This window comes from Convolutriloba macropyga, chromosome 9 (assembly GCF_964194025.1).
Source record: "Convolutriloba macropyga chromosome 9, txConMacr16.3, whole genome shotgun sequence".
In the NCBI taxonomy this organism is placed as follows: Eukaryota; Metazoa; Xenacoelomorpha; order Acoela; family Convolutidae; genus Convolutriloba; species Convolutriloba macropyga.
The window spans coordinates 50495772-50514832 of record NC_134476.1 but is presented as its reverse complement, the minus strand read 5'-3'; the positions used below and the strand labels follow the sequence as shown (position 1 = coordinate 50514832).

General features: G+C 36.2%; 1 protein-coding gene across 1 annotated transcript in view; it reads left to right on the top strand.

The window, feature by feature from the left end:
- The window catches only part of LOC142346254 (uncharacterized), a 115717-nt gene that overhangs the window by 175 nt on the left and 96481 nt on the right, over positions 1-19061 (top strand). The gene's annotated exons all lie outside the window — the stretch shown is intronic.

Below are 19061 nucleotides of genomic sequence, written 5' to 3'. Positions count from 1 at the left end.
ACATTTTCTCACTCTGGAGTAGATCATGATGGTGAGACGACATACTACTACAAAAAGCTGAAAGTCATTTGTCAATTTTGCCAAATGATAAATTCAGCATAGGGGAAGTTGTGATCAATTTAGAAAAAGACTCCTGTGATCTTTAGAAAAAGACAGCGGAAGCAGTGAAAGCGAACAGTCGGTTCTTTCTTTCTTAATTCCTTCAATCAGGATGCATAGAAAACAAAACATTGATTGCGTCATATTTCTTGAAGCTCTATTAAACATTGCTAAACAAGAAAACAATAGTGCTTGATTGATTAGAATTCCGACAAAGTGCGCTTTAAAGAAGTACAGTTTATATCCACCCTATTGTAATTTCCGCTTATGATTTAAGTAAAAGCATTGGAAATTTCAGTAAAAAGCAAATGAAAGTTGAGTAATTTACTTTATTTCCTTGAACAATTACCCTTTGATTTATTTTAGGAAGCATTTATCAATTACTGAGGAAGAAAGGCAACAACATGGATGGTGAGGTATCCTCCACCAATTTTTCAAATACTGCAACAGGTATGAGTGGTGATACTGTTTTGACTAAAAAGGTTGATGAACTATCGAAAGTAGTATCCGGATTAATAGACACGAACAAAAAACTGGAACAAAAAATTATTGACCTCGAAAAGAAACAGGTTGAAAAAAACGACAGGCTGAGAGCTCAGGAACGTTACACAAGGACTGTGTTATAATCTGCAAGCCACCCTTTGACTCAAGAGACAATCGAAATGTGTTGCTAAACACATTGAAGTTTTTTGAAAAATTTCTGAAAATCAAACAAGACGAAAACAGAGTTAAAGCATGTCATATATTACTCGGCACAGCAGCTAATGGATGCACAGAGTCAGTGATCTGCAAGTTTATTTACTTTGACAAAAAGCTAGGGTTTTTGGTGCAAAGAAGAAACTTAAGGAAATCAAGAGTCCACTAAATAATCTTAATAAATACATTAATGAAAGGCTGCCTAAATATGTAGCAGAAATAAACAGTGATGCGAAGAAAATGGGACGATTACTTCAACAAAAAAATGTACAGTGTCAGTTATAGTTAAGAACCTGCAAAACGAAACATCATTTGAAGCAGTAAATAACGTGAACAAACTTAATAAAATCAAAAATCCTGTCCTACGGGAGAGTGGAGGCAACAAGCGAAAATTTATGAGGGAAGCGGAAGAGCTCTCATGTGAAAAGGGTCAATAGAGGTTTTTACCTGATAACAAGAGACAAATGAAAAAATAAACTCCATAGCTTATTATGGCTAACAGTGGAAACTTAAATTTTTTGTTCTTATTATTAAATAATTTTTTGTTGTAAATTTCATATTATTCCCACACAGTAGCAGTACTAAAATGATGAGACTATAGGATAGAATGTTCCTACTCATTCATTTGGCTTGCAATATTCGCAGCAAGATGGGATGGTATAAAGTTTAAGTCGTGTGTTTTCTTTCTTTTTAGACTTCTTGTCTCATTGTCCTACTTCTCATTGTCCTAGCAAGATCTCATTGTCCTTTTAGCTCGCTATATTCACAGCTGAATGGGAAGATGAGAAAAGATAAAATTTTACGTTTATACCTCTCGCTTTACAACAAAATCAAACCCCCTTCTTCTTACACTATGCGCAGCAAAGAAACAAATGAGATGGCAGTTTTGAATTGTTTTTAATGGCAATATATGTCTAGCGATATCCGCAGACAAAGATGACCTAGATGATTTGATTTTTTAGGTTTTTTCTAGAAGAATTTTTAGAGTTTAAAAGTCAGAGTTCGCGATATCCGCAACTCTGAAATTAAGTTAGGTTAGAAAAAGAAATAACCTCAGTTTTTTTTAATGTGGAGACCTGCGGTATCCGCGGTCATTCACATTCATACATTCATTTTGACTTTTTTCTTTTTTTGCTTTTTTCTCTATCTTGTGTCCAAATTTGAAATATTAGATTTTAATAGATTTGACCCAAATGCATTTGAAACACTGATAGAAAATCGAAAATTGGTAATGTGTTTAAGGAAAAAATTTCAAAATGATTGCAAACAAAACAATCTTGCAAAACATCAGATCGATCTACAAAAATTTGAACGAATTTGAAATGTTGATGAAACAACAGGAGAGTCAGCCTTTAGCAATATGTTTGACGGAAACGTGGCTCAAGGACCATTCTAACACAAAGTGCAATAACCTTGATGACTACCAGGCGATTGCTACAAGCAACCGTAATACTTCTAAAGGAGGAGGGGTTGGGATCTTTTTAAGAATGGATTTACAACAAAGAATTATTAAAAAGTTTGGCTGTACCAGTATTCAATTTTTAACTGTGAAAACCAACACAAAAAATGGCAAAAAGTTTTTTATTAAAGGGTGATCTATATCGAATACAGTATAAATGAAATATCGGAAACTTTTAAAATGTTTTTTGAAGAACTAACACCGGAACTGGAACAGTTGCACATTGTTTGCGGAGATTTTAACATTGACCATAGTAGCAAAAACATCAAGCTCACAAAATTAACAGACATTTTTAGGTCTTACAACTTAAGCAATATGTCAAACGTTGGGTATACTAGAGAAAGCGCAAAGTCGAGAACTAATATTGACGTAGTTTACTGCTCAAAGACAGCAGAAATTTAAATCATCAAGTCAGTTGTAACGGATCACTATACTGTCCAAATTGTGTTCCCTGACTACGTCGCAAGGACTCTACCATTGAAAAACAAAGTTTACAGGGATTGGACGGTTCTTGAAAACCACTTAATTTTAGAAAAAATGGTTTTTAAAATAAGAGACAAATTAGGCAGACGTATGTCGCACTTTTATGCTTTGGATTGTGATCTTGCATTTGAAAAGTTCCAAGAGGCTGTCATTGAGGAAGTTGATATTTTTATTCCATTGAAAAAATCAAAACCTTCTGAGCAACCAAATTGGATTGACAACATTATAAAGAATTTAGCAGCAGAAAAACAGAGCTCATTCCAGACCTTTTTTGGGAAAAAAAAGGAAAAGTTCAATAAAATCAGGAATAAGCTGAGAAAGAAAATAAAGGAATCTATTATCAGAAAGTGTTGCACAAAAACGCAAAAAACAATTCCATTACCTTTTTAATACAATGAAAACATTGAGTGAAAATACACGAAAAGAACAAGAGGAGTTGTCAGAGAAACAGATTGAAGGTTTTAACAATTACTTCAGAACTGTCGGAAGGATTTTATCGAATAAATTAATTGATCTTGGAAAAATTGGAAGACAAAAAAAACTTTAAACAGCATGTTTTTGTCCTCAACAAATGAAGCCGAAATATCACTAGTCATTAGAAAATTGAAAAATAAACACAGCACTGATTGTGACAGTCTCAATAATTTTAAACTCAAAAAAATAGAATATGCTATAGTTCCTACATTGACGTTTTTAGTCAAAAAGTGTTTCGAAAAAGAAATCTTCCCAAAATTTTTGAAAAAAGTAGTAGTAATTCCAATACATATGTGCAGGAATGCTTACAAAGCTCTGAACTACAGGCCAATTAGTTTCTTACCAACGATTTGAAAAATACTAGAAAAAATACTATTTGATCGAATGACCAGATTCCTCGAGAAATACGAATTGCTTAACAAAAATTAATTTGGATTCCGAAAAAGAGGGACTACTGATGCATTAGTTAATTTCCTCGAGGGAATCAGAGAAGTCTGGGAAAATGGATTTAAAGAAGTGAAGGCTGTCTTCAAAGATCTGAAGAAAGCATTTGATACAATTGAACAAAACTTGCTCCCCGAAAAGCTAGAAAACATAGGAATGAGAGGACCCGTACATAAGTTACTGAAATCCTATCTGAGTGACAGACAACAATGCGTCAAATCGGTTGAGTTTAGGTCGGAATTCTTACCAATAGAATACGGATCGCCGCAGGGCTCGGTGCTAGAACCACTGCTCTTTTTAGTTTATATAAATGATATTCAGGAGTTCTGCGGTGACTCAACTGCAATTTTGTTTGCTGATGTTTTGCTGTTTTGAAGCAAAATTCGTATTCAAGTAAAGAAAAATTTGAGAAATCAATCGGATCTGTAGCCGACTATTTTTTGCGAAACAAACTGACACTCAATTTAGAAAAGACGCACCTTGTGAATTTGGACGCAATACGAAAATATTCTCAACAAGAGATAATTTTGCAGAATGAGGTGATCAGTCAAAAAACGTCTTTAAAATACTTAGGAGTACATATTGGTGAAAAACTTAAATTTAATCGGCATATCCTCGAATTATGTGCGAAACTGTCCCAATTTTCTGGATTGTTTATAAGTTGAGATCAATTTTAACAACTGCACAGCTTCTTGTACCATATAAAGTTAACGTACAACCAATACTAAATTATGGTGTTTTAGTCTATGGAACTAGTAGCAAGACAACATTTCAGCCTCTAGAAGCAAAAATAAAACAAATTGACAGAATCATGTTTAAAAAGAGAAAAACGGAATCAACACTGCAAAATCGAGAAAAGTATACAATGCATTCGATCAAAGATTTGCACATTTTTGAACTGTTTAAAAAATTAACAGAGATACTTAGATCGGAATGCGAAATAAATAGTCTAAAATTTCTTATAACAAAGAAAGAAATAGAGTCAGTTGAGATAAAAAAAACATCATCACGTCAGTTAAAAAGTACAAACGCGGTTAGTGGACTTAGCCCTAAACGATTAGGAGTAAGAAAAAGAAAATTGTTGAACTTTATAATAAAATTTAATCCCAATTTTTTATTTCAGAAGTACAAATCTTGAGTAAAAAAGAACTGCAACGTTATCAGTGTAGTTTTAGAGACAATTACGTTAGCAATAACCAACAAATTGTTTCGTTAATATATTGACCTGATCATTTCAAATCTTTTGCATCTTACGCATCTGACAATCTGTCTTTTCTTAGTACTGCTACTGGCATCACTTGACGAGGACCATCGGACCTTTTGATGACCTATCAAGTAAGTGGCGGTTCAGTGCAGCCTAGTTTGTACAGCAATGCTAACTTACTTGAAAACAATTTTTTATTATTATTATTATCTTCCTCGGCCTCTTCATTGTCGCATGGGAAAGCCAAGCGGGCTTTATGCGGTTCAAACTGTGAACAAATTTAACAGTCCCAGACAAAACATTCCCGGACAAAACAGTCCCGAGTAGCAACATTTTCTTTGCCGAAAAAAGTCCCAGATAAAGCACTCCCAAGAAAACAAACAAAACAGTCCCAGACAAAATAATCCGAACTAAATATTGAGTACATCAATTATGCACACTAAATAACACAGAAACCTATTAGATTATTTTTATAATTGTATGTCATAGAGCAAATATAGAGCGCATTACATCATAATTCTACCAATTTATGTATTTTGAAACAATTTTCTGGATAAATCTAGATTCATATCAACTAAAATTAATGCATATACAAACCCAACTCATAGCTTATGTTTGTTAATTGTTGGTTGATCAATTTTACAATCGTTTCGATTTCTATTCGGGACTACTTTGTCTTTATTGGACAATTTTGTCCGGGACTGTTTTGTCTGTGAATATTTTGTAATATGGGACTGTTTTTTGTTTGGGATCATTTTATCTGTGACTGTTTCGTAGTACAAGTTCAAACTGTATTTAGATCAGTTGTTAGTGGGACAATGAACAAGAAGGAAACAGCAAACGTCGGCAATTCTTTTTTTAGACATCGACGATTGGAGTAATCATGTAAGCACGTGGTGGGATACTGAAATATACACTTTGCAGTTCAATGTCATGAGCCAATCAGAGCAAGAAAGGCAACCAGATGCTACATTTGCGTCGACTAAAAAATATTGGCCAACAAAATGAAGTCGATTTTCGATGCAACTGTGGATGTGAGATTATTGAACAATTACTCAACAGCTCTTGGTCAGCTTCGTTCACTCAAAAGAAAGTTGTAAAAAAATAAAGCAGATATGAAAAATATCAGGAAACAGTAGATGTTGACGAACAAAAATATCATCAAGAAGCCTGACAGTAAAGCGTTAAAGGCACCAGATGACCGAGAGAATTATCCACCACAAGTTGAACATTGCTCTGTTAGCAGGACCTGACAATTGAAAAGTCATGTCGGAAAAATGGTTCGGTTCAGAAAACATCCAGTTGCATTCAGCGCTGATATCGAGTCGATGTTCATAAAAGTCCCGGTTCCAGGAAACGCACTCAGTTGTTTGTGGAATTTCTGGCACAACTCACTCGCAGGGTTAGCCCAGGAAACAAAAAAAATCCCACGAAACAAAAAAATTGTCCCTTGTATTTTCAATATTCGACCCGACTGATTTGCTCCTTCCTTTAGCAGTGAAAATGCGAAGTCGGCTGAAGTCGGTAGGGTCACAAACTGGCTGAATTTGGGATAAGGAGCTCTTTCTCTGAGTTATTCAGCAATTCGGTCGATGAAAAGAAGAGTTGGCACTTCTTTCATAAGTGAAATTTTCGTATTCGTACTACAGAAGAGAGACGAAGCACTACAAATCTCACATATTTGCAGTTTCGTCTGAGGACAGATATTTGTTGTGTCCTACTAGCGATCAAACAGTCAAAAGAACGCCACTGCAGTCAACTTTGTGTTTTTGGAAAGTGATGGGTTGCTCCATGAGGCACTTGTTGATTCCACACCGAGAGCAGCAACCGTCTCTTCGAACAGTTTGCCCGCTGAATGATATTGAAAATGTACAAGTTGAGGAGTTAAGAACTTCAGTATTTTTGAGTGACTCAACTAGGGTACTTTAATGGCTAAACGGTGCTCATCTAATGCATAAAATCTTCGTGGCAAACAGAGTAGCCAAAAGCCTTGACTATAATTATTTAACGCAGTTGCAACATTTCAGTGGGATTAACTACCCAGCTGACATTCAAACACAAGATATTTTGATTCAGCAGATCAAGAAATTCAAGTGGTTGGCTGGGTCTGCTTTTTTGCGTAAACGCGAAGTTCATTGGCCTAAGCAAGTAGTTCTTATATTTGAGCAAGATGAAAGGCACTCTGTTCAATGCATTTCTCTCAAGCTCACGGAATCAACAGCAAAAAGTTTTCCACTGGAATAGATTCATTCACTGCATACGCTTGAATTCAAAGACTATTACGACAACCGTTGCAAGATTCCATAGATTTCTCAGCGGAAAAAAACAAGTTCCCGACATATAGATAATTTAAAAAACGCTAAGCTGACTGTTTCGTGAAACATGGACGCAGCAGTTCTCTAAAAAAATAAAACAATCATGCAATCTAGACAGTTGCCAAACAGCAGCAGTTTAATTGAGATTGTGCTGCTTCTACATGAAAACTGTTTGTATCAAGATCCAGGCTGATGAACAAAAGCAAGCTGCATGAAGAATCTGAAGCATCCAATCCTTCTCCATTGGAAGCATCCAGCCGTTGAGATGTCTTTTTGATTCCAACAAAAGCGGCCGAATCACGAAAGCACTTAATACGTCATGAAAATATCCAGCAGTGAGTGTGGATAATTGGCATATGAAACGCACTGCGGCCAATTGGAGCAAAATGCATTGTTTGTCGAACGAGCCATGTTCTAAGAGTTAAACCAATGATGGCATATCTGCCCGATGTCAGATCAGAAAAATTTCATTACTTTGCGGACGTTTGAGTGAGCTTTTTGGGATTGTTTTCAATCAATATTGGTCGATGGAACAAGAATCGGACGTGCTGCTGCTTTACATGTATCCCAACTCAAACAAAACACATTGAAGTGGTTCCCAGTTTGAACTCAGATTGTTGATCGAAAACAATAACTCGACTTAAAGCTCGTCATGCCCTTGTCAAACAAATGTGAAAACAAAACAAATGTGTGGGCGCAGATTGAGAACCTTGAAAAAAATGTCAATAAATAGAACCGAGATTACGTAGAAGGATCAAATGGGTTTTCAATCTTCCTTCATCACCTCATTTTGGCTGATAGTGGCAGCTCATATTGAGGAGCTGCAAAAGTGCCACATAAGCCGTATTGGTCTAGAGAGCACACAAAGAAGACGTATCGTTGACGACGATACGTTTGGTTGAGTATATAATAAATGGCAGCCCAATGTCTCTTGTGAGTTCAGATATCAAGAATCTGGAAGTACTCGCCCCATTTTTTTGCAAAGTCTAATGAGTGTGAGCTTACTGCCCTATCGTCCTGCAGTACGAGGTTATGCGGAGCATCGAAAGGCATTCCGTCAAGCTTAATAACTATTGGGCCTCATTTGGAGCAGATTTTGCACAGAAATTCTAGTTGGTTGATTTCCTGCAAACAGATTGGCAGAACAGAAATCCGTTAAGCTTGTGACATGGTTTGGCTCATAGGGGACCGTGACAAGCGAGGACACTACAATATGGGCGGAATCGTTGAAACAAGTCACGGTTCATATGGTATGAAGCAGTCAGCCAATATTCAAACAAAAGATGTTGTGAACCAGAGGTCAGTGGCAAAATTGGCCAGCGTCCTATCAAGCAACGAGGATTTTTCTCGATGCTCGACTAGTGGCCAAATCCTTGAACCAGAGAAACAAAAGATTTTCCTGGGCTCAATTTTTTTTCAAGTTCCACAGAACAGCTTACAAGAAATTTTTAATTAGTTTGATTAGTTGCAGAACACTGCTCAGGCAATTTACCAGCGTACCTTAAAATTGGCATTTTGGGCAATTCAGCGTATAAAAGGACAATCAAGGTCCATTAACAAAAACGAACGTTATCAAGTTTTGCTTATCAAGACCCACCAAATTGACACTGACGGCATTTTTGTGTTAGCTGACCATCTTTTTCCGCGTTATAGCTATATTGAAGGGCATTTTCAAGAATATATCGAAGGTTTACGAAATCTCGAAAAGTTCAGTTTGGGCAAAATCCGATTTAAATCCGTCTCCTAAACTTTGACGGCAGATACAAAAATTCTGTGCTGATATCAATCGCGCCACCAGTTGAACATGACAGCCAAAGTAATTTCGACCGGACACGACAAAATTAATTTTCTGTGAATTTTGTACTGGAAAAAATGGCATTTCCAAGGTACAACGACCAAATTATTCCGTGACCAGCAATTTGAATTGAGATATTCACGTGCGGTTTTGACCAGTCGAGTACCTAAAATCTAAACTTCACGGCAATTGCATTTATCAGGCAAATTCAACTGTTACTCTCTTAGGGGGTTGGCGACTTTAGGGGTTTTTAGTAGAGCTTTTTAAACAATTTACGGTAAGGAGAGAAAGTGTGATTGACTAAACTTATTTTTCTAAGTAGAGCTTTTGCAGGGAACTTCACATAAAATAAAGAAATTTGTCATCTATTGTTTCAGTTTGTTCACAAATAATAACACATCCAACCAAATCTAACGAATGTATAACAGGGAGGAGTTGTTTTACTGATATTTTGAAGGCACTAAAAGTTCATTGCTTCATCACAACATTTTATTTTTGAGTTTTTACTCCTCGCGTCTAAATTTTGACAAAAGTGCTGAACGCTTTTTTAGCTTTGAAGACAATTGATCCGGTGAAGATATTCAAAAACAAGATATTTCGACTGAGCAACTCAAGAAGAGCTAGTGGTTCGCTGGGCCTGCTTTTTTGCGTAAACCGAAATATCATTTGCCTAAACAGGTAGTTCTCACATTTGCGCAAATTGAAGATACTCTGTCTACTCTCAAAAAGTGTTCATCCATTCGCAAATGTTTTATTGGTCTATTTTGGATCGTTTCGGATCAATGTTGTTCGATAGAACAAAGAACTGTGGTGCTACTGGTTCCAATGTATCCCAACTCAAACAAAACACATCGAACTGGTTCCCAGTTTGAACTCATATTACTGATCAAACAGAAAAACTTGGCTCAAATCTCGCCATGGAATGCCCTTCTATAACAAATGTGAAAACAGAACAATTATGTAGACGCAGATTGAGAACTTTTAAAATATATCAATGAATTAAACCGAGAAGGTCAAGTATAGAAGGATCAAATGGGTTTTCAATCTTCCTTCATCATTTCCCTTTGGAGGATAGTGCAGCTCAAATTGAAGGTCAAGTATAGAAGGATCAAATGGGTTTTCAATCTTCCGTCATCATTTCCCTTTGGAGGATAGTGCAGCTCAAATTGAGAAACTGCAAAAGTGTCAGGTAGGCAGCATTGGGCTTAAGAGCTATAAAAGAAGACGTATTTTTGACAACAACAGGGTTGGTTGAGCATATGACAATTGGCAGCCTGGTATCTCCGGTGAGTTCAGATATCAAGAATCTTGAAGTAATCACCCCAAATCTTTTTTTGCAAAGTTGAATGATTGTAAGCCTATCCTTTCATCCCGCAGTACGAGATTATGTGGACCATATAAAACCATCCGTCAATCTTAGGCTGGTGCGGACCTCATTTGGAAAAAATTTTGCAAAGAAAATCTACTTTGTTGATTTCCTGCAAATAACAGATTGACAATACAGAAATCCGTTAAGTTTGTGACATGGCTTGGTTCATAGAGGACAGTGACAAGCGAGGACACTATAAAATGGGAGGAATCGTCAAAACAGTACACGGTTCGGATGGTATGAAGTATTCAGTCAATATTCAAACAAAGATGTTGTGTACCAGAAGCCAGTGCTGAAAATGGTCAGCGTCCTGTCATCAAGGACTTTTTTCGAGGAAAACAAAGCCGGAGGTGCTCAGGCCGTGGCCAAACCTTTGAACATAAGTGTTAGTTGACTTATTAAATTTATTTTGTATTTATATGTATGTCATGCATACATAGCAACTGTCATTCCCTGATATATAAATTTCTAGCCTTCAAAGTATAAAATTAGTAAAATATTGATTCCTGTGAACTACAAAATTTCTCATAGAGTAAATTTTTTACTTGATTTGGTACGCTTCCCAATAAATTATTAGCTAATTTCAGGAATTAATTAAAACAATTGGAAACAGAGAAATAAAACATTTTCTGGGTAATCTTTCTTCAAATTCAACTAAGTTCCACAGAACATCTTACAGTTTTTAAATAGTTTGATTGGTTGCGGAACACTGTTCAGGCAAGATACCATCGTACCTTAGAAAAAAAGCGTTAGTAACACTTTAGCCCTTAAAACGACAATTACCGACTGTTAACGCCACCGAACGTTCTCAAGCTTTGCTTAGCAAGACCCAGCCATTTTACACCGGCGTCATTTTGTGTTAGCTGATCATATTTCTGCGCGTTATAGCTATAATAAAAGCCATTTTCTTGAATATTTCAAAGAATTACGAAATCTCGCGAAACGGTTCAGCTTGGGCAAAATCTGACTCAAATCCGTGCCCTAAATTTTGATTGCAGATACAAAAATTGGGTGCTGAAATCAAACGCACGACCAGTTGAACTTGACAGCCAAAGTAATTTCAACCAAATACGACAAAAAATGTTTTTTTGTGACTTCTGGCGAGGAATAAAAAAATCGGCAAATCGTAGGAGCAACGACCAAATTATTCCGTGTCCTGCAATTTGAATTTAGATAACGGTGCGCTGTTTTGACCTGTCGATTACTTAAATTATGAACTCCCAGACCAAGTTTTATTAGACTAATCTAACTGGTAGTCTTAGGGTTTTTGCGACTTTAGGAGTTTGTAGTAGAGTATTTTTTTAAACAATTTAAAATAAAGAAAGAAAATGTGATTGACTAAAATCAATTTTCTAAGTTGAGCTTTCGCAGGAAACTTTGCATGAAGTGAAGTAAAAAAAAAATTGTCCTCTATTCCTTCAGTTGGTTCAAAAATGATAACACATCCGACAAAATCGATCGAATTTCTAATAGGGAGCAGTTGTGAATGGTGGAACCCACGTTTTTCTTGATATGGTGAAGGCATTAAAACTTAATCACTTCATAACAACTTTTTCACTTTGAGTTGTGATTACTCGCGTCTAAATTCTGACAAAAAAAATGCTGAACGCTATTTTTAGCTTTGAAGGCAATTTTTAGCTTTGAAGGAATTAAGATCCACAGAACAGCTTACAAGAAGTTTTCAATTCTTTTGATTAGTTGCGGAACCCTGCTCAGGCAAGTTATCAATAAACTTTAGAAAAAAAGGCGTTTTTAACAATTTGATGCTTAAAAGGACAATTATCGACTATTAATGTAACCAAACAACATCAACCTTTGATTATCAAGGCCCCCCCCCCAACTTGACATCAACGGCAGGTTTTTGTCAGCTGATCATATATCTCCGCGTTAAAGCTATATAATAGAGCTCTTTCTTGAATATTTTGAAGATTTACGATATCGCTCTAATAGTATCAGTTTGGGCAAAATCCGATTTTTTTTTGTGCCCGAAGTTTTGACGGCAGATACAAAAACTGGATGCTGAAATCAATCGTGCAACCAGTTGAACTTGACAGCCAAAGCAATTTCAACCAGATACAACAAAAATCAATTTTTGTGACTTTTGGCCTGGACTGAAAGATTTTTGAGAATCGAAGGTACAACGACCAAATTAATCCGCGCCAAGCTTTCTGAATTGAGATACCGATGCGCGGTTTTCACCGATCGATTACTTAATTTCTGTGCTCGACGGCAAACATTTATCACACCTATCTAACCTTTAGTCTTAGGTTTGTTGCGACTTTAGGAGTTTTTAATAGATAAACTCAAATTCCAGATTCTGGCGAAACTTCTGAAGGCAAAACAAATCAATCTTCCACTCAACGAATCAGATTACAAAACCAACTTTCGGAACCAACCATGAGTTGGCACTGGTGAGAATAAAGGATTGATGATTAACGTTAGATCAATAAACATAATTGGAAGAAGTTATACCTTTTTTTCTCAAAATAAGGGCGAGTATATTTTTTTAAAAGAAAATAAAGGTAAAAGAAGAAGATGTGATTGACTCAATTCGCTTGTCTAAGTAGAGCTTTCGCTGGAAACTTTGCATGAAGTACAAAAATTTGTCTTCTATTAGTTCAGTTGGTTCATAAATGATAACACATTCGACAAAATCTATCAAAAGGCTAATAAGGAGCAGTTGTGAATTATGGACCCCCACGTTTTTTTTTGATATTTTGAAGACACTAAAAGTTCATCACTTCATCAGAACATTTTCACTCTGAGTTCTGACTTCTCACGTCTAAGTTTCGACAAAAAACTGCTGGACGCTATTTTAAGCTTTGAAGACAATTAATCTTGTGAAGAGATCACCACTGAAAGCTGCATAGCATACAAAAATTGATCGGATGTTATCACCCCTTTCAATAATCTAATAAAATAATGTAAGAACTGTGGCCTTAAGGGAGTTTTTTTTCGACAGGTACGTCATGAAAAAAATTCATCCCCTGAAAGTGCTGATTTAAATTTTCTCCTCGCGCCTGAATTCTGAAAAAAAAGCTGCTGATCGCTATTTTTAGCTTTGAAGGCAATTGGTCCGGTGAAGATATTCAAACACAAGATATTTCGACTGAGCAGCTCAAGAAGAGCGAGTGGTTCCCAATAGCTGGATTCTGAACAAACCGAAGCAGTCGACTGTTGGCGAAATAGAAATAATCTTGGGCTCCAATCTAGACTACTGCAGTGACTTTTTCTAAAAATTGTGTTAAATGTGAGGAAAAGGAATTTCATCATCAAAATTTGTACATTTTAATAACATAACAGCTAATTTCATCGAAAGACTTACGAAACTTTGCCATTATCACCCCATTCATACATTTTTCTCGGAAAAAACATGGTTCTAGGTTTGCAGTGAAAAATCGGTATGCAGTCTTCGAGGCTATTGCATCGTGGTCGTTTGGATGAAATGTAACTAGAATAAGATGTCTAATCAAAGTAGAGACTGCATCTGCCGGAAGGGACTACCATATTATAAAGTGAGCACAGATTTGTTTGATGTTCTGTTATCTGCTCAATTGTTTATTCTACGCCGATGAGATGATAGACTGTATAGGCATTAATTACTTCATTATGATACGATACAAAAGACAACATTGTGTTCTTGAAAAAATTATTCCGCTTCCTTTTAATCACCATTTTCGAACTTGTTTTTATTATTTTTACGTTTCGATTTCAATAGAGAGATCAAAAAAGCAAAAAAGAACAGAAAAAATTAGCTATAATCCTGTTTGATTATATAAATTTGTGTCTTACCATTAGGTATGGTTATTGAGTACCTAAATGGATAGTCCAAACTAAGTTGCAAGATATTGTGAAATTCATAGCATTTTTCTTGAAAACTACGTCAAAATCTTACAATATTGCGTATTTTGTTCTCGCAAGATTTTGGCTAAATGTTAGTGGCTAGTTGGCACAGCTCAATTATGGACATAATTTCAACCAATTGCAACAAAATCTGTTTTTATATCTTTTAGAGATATTCGCCCGTAGAATGCAGGCTTAAAATGATCTTAATTATTACATTTTGCATTGTTTTTGAGGCAATAAGTCATTTTAATGTTGCATTCCAAATAAAAGCGTCTGATTTTGTTACTGAGTGTCCCTGTTTGTATGGTCACTCTGATCCAATCAGAACTCTCAAGGCTCTCTCATTGGACAGTTGTGTAGTGGCATGCAGAACTATTGTTGGATGCATTGGGTTCTCCTATTGCGTAAGTTCAACTTCAATTAAAAGGTTCACAAGTTTAGGTCTCGATCTATCAAAAGACAATGATCATCAGACAATAAGACGTGAAAAAAAAACAAGCTCAAACTAACAGACCAAATATTCAATGAAACTACTGTTCTCCGACTGAAATCAACCGGCCGGACATTAGCATGACTCAAACTTTCATACCGGACTTTAGCTCCACCCAATTTATGTAAGTATACTGATAGCCGAAGTGGTCAAAAATTTGCAATGCTTTCAGCATTCTTTATAAGAGTGGGGTTAACAGTTTTGTGAACAACAGGGCAAGCCGAATTTTCAACAATAAAATAGAGGGACAAAAAGTACATGTTAGTATCAAAACTGCCACCTGTACCATTTTTAATGTAACAATGCATAATAAAACAGCAAACAGCCAAGTTTTTTTCTTAAAAAAAGATAGTTGAAGATGAGACCATCCGGATTAGGGAAAAAAGGGCTTTTTGATTTGATGGAGAAGAGCTTTCACATTGAATTATGAAAAAAATAGAAAACTGGCGGAACGTTCTCTAATTTCTGAAATGGTAACTAAAAAAACTGGTAAGTCTTATGGTTCAAACATTCTAGCAAAATGTGAATAAAAAAGGAAAAAAAGTGAGCATAGTTCAAGATTTATACTGCAAGATTCATGCTGCAGAATTTGAATATAGAGAGTAGAGATAGTGCGGCTGGGGATTATTATGATGATTTCAATTGCTACATAAATTATCTTACAAATTTGGTCTCATCTATGAATTCTATGTCTCCTAATGTCTACACGACCTATACTTATTACTGTTATTACCGCGGCAGTTCATGTGTTGTATGTTTTTGGGGCATTCCAAATAAAAGTGTCTGATTTTGTGACGGAGTGTCCCTGTTTGTATGGTCACTCTGATCCAATCAGAACTCTCAAGGCTCTCTCATTGGACAGTTGTGTAGTGGCATGCAGAACTATTATTGGATGCATTGGGTTCTCCTATTGCGTAAGTTCAACTTCAATTAAAAGGTTCACAGGTTTAGGTCTCGATCTATCAAAAGACAATGATCATCAGACAATAAGACGTGAAAAAAAAACAAGCTCAAACTAACAGACCAAATATTCAATGAAACTACTGTTCTCCGACTGAAATCAACCGGCCGGACATTAGCATGACTCAAACTTTCATACCGGACTTTAGCTCCACCCAATTTATGTAAGTATACTGATCGCCGAAGTGGTAAAAAATTTGCAATGCTTTCAGCATTCTTTATAAGAGTGGGGTTAACAGTTTTGTGAACAACAGGGCAAGCCGAATTTTCAACAATAAAATAGAGGGACAAAAAGTACATGTTAGTATCAAAACTGCCACCTGTACCATTTTTAATGTAACAATGCATAATAAAACAGCAAACAGCCAAGTTTTTTTCTTAAAAAAAGATAGTTGAAGATGAGACCATCCGGATTAGGGAAAAAAGGGCTTTTTGATTTGATGGAGAAGAGCTTTCACATTGAATTATGAAAAAAATAGAAAACTGGCGGAACGTTCTCTAATTTCTGAAATGGTAACTAAAAAAACTGGTAAGTCTTATGGTTCAAACATTCTAGCAAAATGTGAATAAAAAAGGAAAAAAGTGAGCATAGTTCAAGATTTATACTGCAAGATTCATGCTGCAGAATTTGAATATAGAGAGTAGAGATAGTGCGGCTGGGGATTATTATGATGATTTCAATTGCTACATAAATTATCTTACAAATTTGGTCTCATCTATGAATTCTATGTCTCCTAATGTCTACACGACCTATACTTATTACTGTTATTACCGCGGCAGTTCATGTGTTGTATGTTTTTGGGGCATTCCAAATAAAAGTGTCTGATTTTGTGACGGAGTGTCCCTGTTTGTATGGTCACTCTGATCCAATCAGAACTCTCAAGGCTCTCTCATTGGACAGTTGTGTAGTGGCATGCAGAACTATTATTGGATGCATTGGGTTCTCCTATTGCGTAAGTTCAACTTCAATTAAAAGGTTCACAAGTTTAGGTCTCGATCTATCAAAAGACAATGATCATCAGACAATAAGACGTGAAAAAAAACAAGCTCAAACTAACAGACCAAATATTCAATGAAACTACTGTTCTCCGACTGAAATCAACCGGCCGGACATTAGCATGACTCAAACTTTCATACCGGACTTTAGCTCCACCCAATTTATGTAAGTATACTGATCGCCGAAGTGGTAAAAAATTTGCAATGCTTTCAGCATTCTTTATAAGAGTGGGGTTAACAGTTTTGTGAACAACAGGGCAAGCCGAATTTTCAACAATAAAATAGAGGGACAAAAAGTACATGTTAGTATCAAAACTGCCACCTGTACCATTTTTAATGTAACAATGCATAATAAAACAGCAAACAGCCAAGTTTTTTTCTTAAAAAAAGATAGTTGAAGATGAGACCATCCGGATTAGGGAAAAAAGGGCTTTTTGATTTGATGGAGAAGAGCTTTCACATTGAATTATGAAAAAAATAGAAAACTGGCGGAACGTTCTCTAATTTCTGAAATGGTAACTAAAAAAACTGGTAAGTCTTATGGTTCAAACATTCTAGCAAAATGTGAATAAAAAAGGAAAAAAGTGAGCATAGTTCAAGATTTATACTGCAAGATTCATGCTGCAGAATTTGAATATAGAGAGTAGAGATAGTGCGGCTGGGGATTATTATGATGATTTCAATTGCTACATAAATTATCTTACAAATTTGGTCTCATCTATGAATTCTATGTCTCCTAATGTCTACACGACCTATACTTATTACTGTTATTACCGCGGCAGTTCATGTGTTGTATGTTTTTGGGGCATCCCAAATAAAAGTGTCTGATTTTGTTACCGAGTGTCCCTGTTTGTATGGTCACTCTGATCCAATCAGAACTCTCAAGGCTCTCTCATTGGACAGTTGTGTAGTGGCATGCAGAACTATTGTTGATGCATTGGGTTCTCCTATTGCGTAAGTATAGCTGCAAAACCAACAATTAACTAAAAAGCGTTTCAAGTTAGGCTAAAATGAACAGTTTGAATGAGGTATCCCAGTTTGAGGTACAAGACCATATGAGTTCATCTGTTCAGACTGTTCTCTGTTCTAAGTTCAAATGACCTCTGATCAAACTCATATTGTGTCAAAACTTCTCTGTACTCGAGTCCACCTGTAACTACGTTAAAGTGTTCGACTTATTTCTGATGCGCAATCTTCACATCTAATAAACCTGGCTCCTTGCGCTCAAAACTTCTAATCTGACTCGAGTGCGCGTGAAATTATCTCTGAAAAGAGTCACTTGCGCTCAAACTTGCCTATATTCAGGCCGGTTGAGTTCAAAATTATCTCTGACCGGACTCAAGTGCGCTCACATTTATCTGTGATCAGAAGTATTTGCGCTCAATTGTTTCCTACAAAATAAAGCTAATCATGTGCCAGTCTTTCTATATTTTTAAAATCCCAGTTTACAACGAACTAATCAACTTCTACGAGGCTAGCCAAGAACACCAAGAAAAAGAGTAAAAGCAAGCAGTGCCAGCAGAAGCCCTTCCCTGCGCTTGAAATGGCTCCCAGCAACCAGAGCTATCAATTGGTTTTAAAGGAAAAAACTCTGTAAAAACAGGAGCATAAACTCATCTTTCCGAAATTGCGAACTTTCTATTTTAGTTATTGATGCCTTTTAAATTGACTGAACTTGATTGTACATACATTAATAATAATAATAACAATGCTGTATATTTTTAAAATCCCAGTTTGAAGTCCTAGACAGAAGCATCACAGAGCGTTCAGACCGTTCCAGACAAAATTGACCACCCACACAAGGCAAAAACTTACTGTGCTCGAAGTGCCCTCAAAATGAAGTGCCCATATGCGTGTATTAATTTGGCTTCACTTATGCGATTGACTTCACTTCCGGTTAGACACTGTGCTCAATATTGTCCTCGACAAGACTATATATATCAAGAGACGGAAATAGTCTCTGATCACACTATCCTGTCCTCGAAATCTTTTCTGATGAGACAATCTTGCAATCGCAATTGCCTCTGACCAGACACACTTACGCTTGATTTGGTCTGATCAATACTGCACTGGCTAACAGAAAATTTATTCGAGTATCTATATATCATACTGATTTCATAAGGGCAAGTTTTCCACAAAATATGATTTAGATATCGAATGAGATAGAATAAAACCTGCCCCCAAAACGTCAAGTCTGATACCTTTTTGCGAGCCGTTGTTAGAGGATACTTGCAAAATATCGAAAATAAGGCAGGCATTTTTTAAAGAAACTATTATCCGAACAGTTGTTCTACCGCTTAAGGGGGGGGGGGGTGGGAGGGAGGGGCGGCTGCTGATCGGTTTCTAGTCCTGAATTCACTGAAATAAATTGGCTGAAAATAGAAAATTATTAAGCAAACTGGTTCTCTCACCAAAAAAAAAAATTTATTAG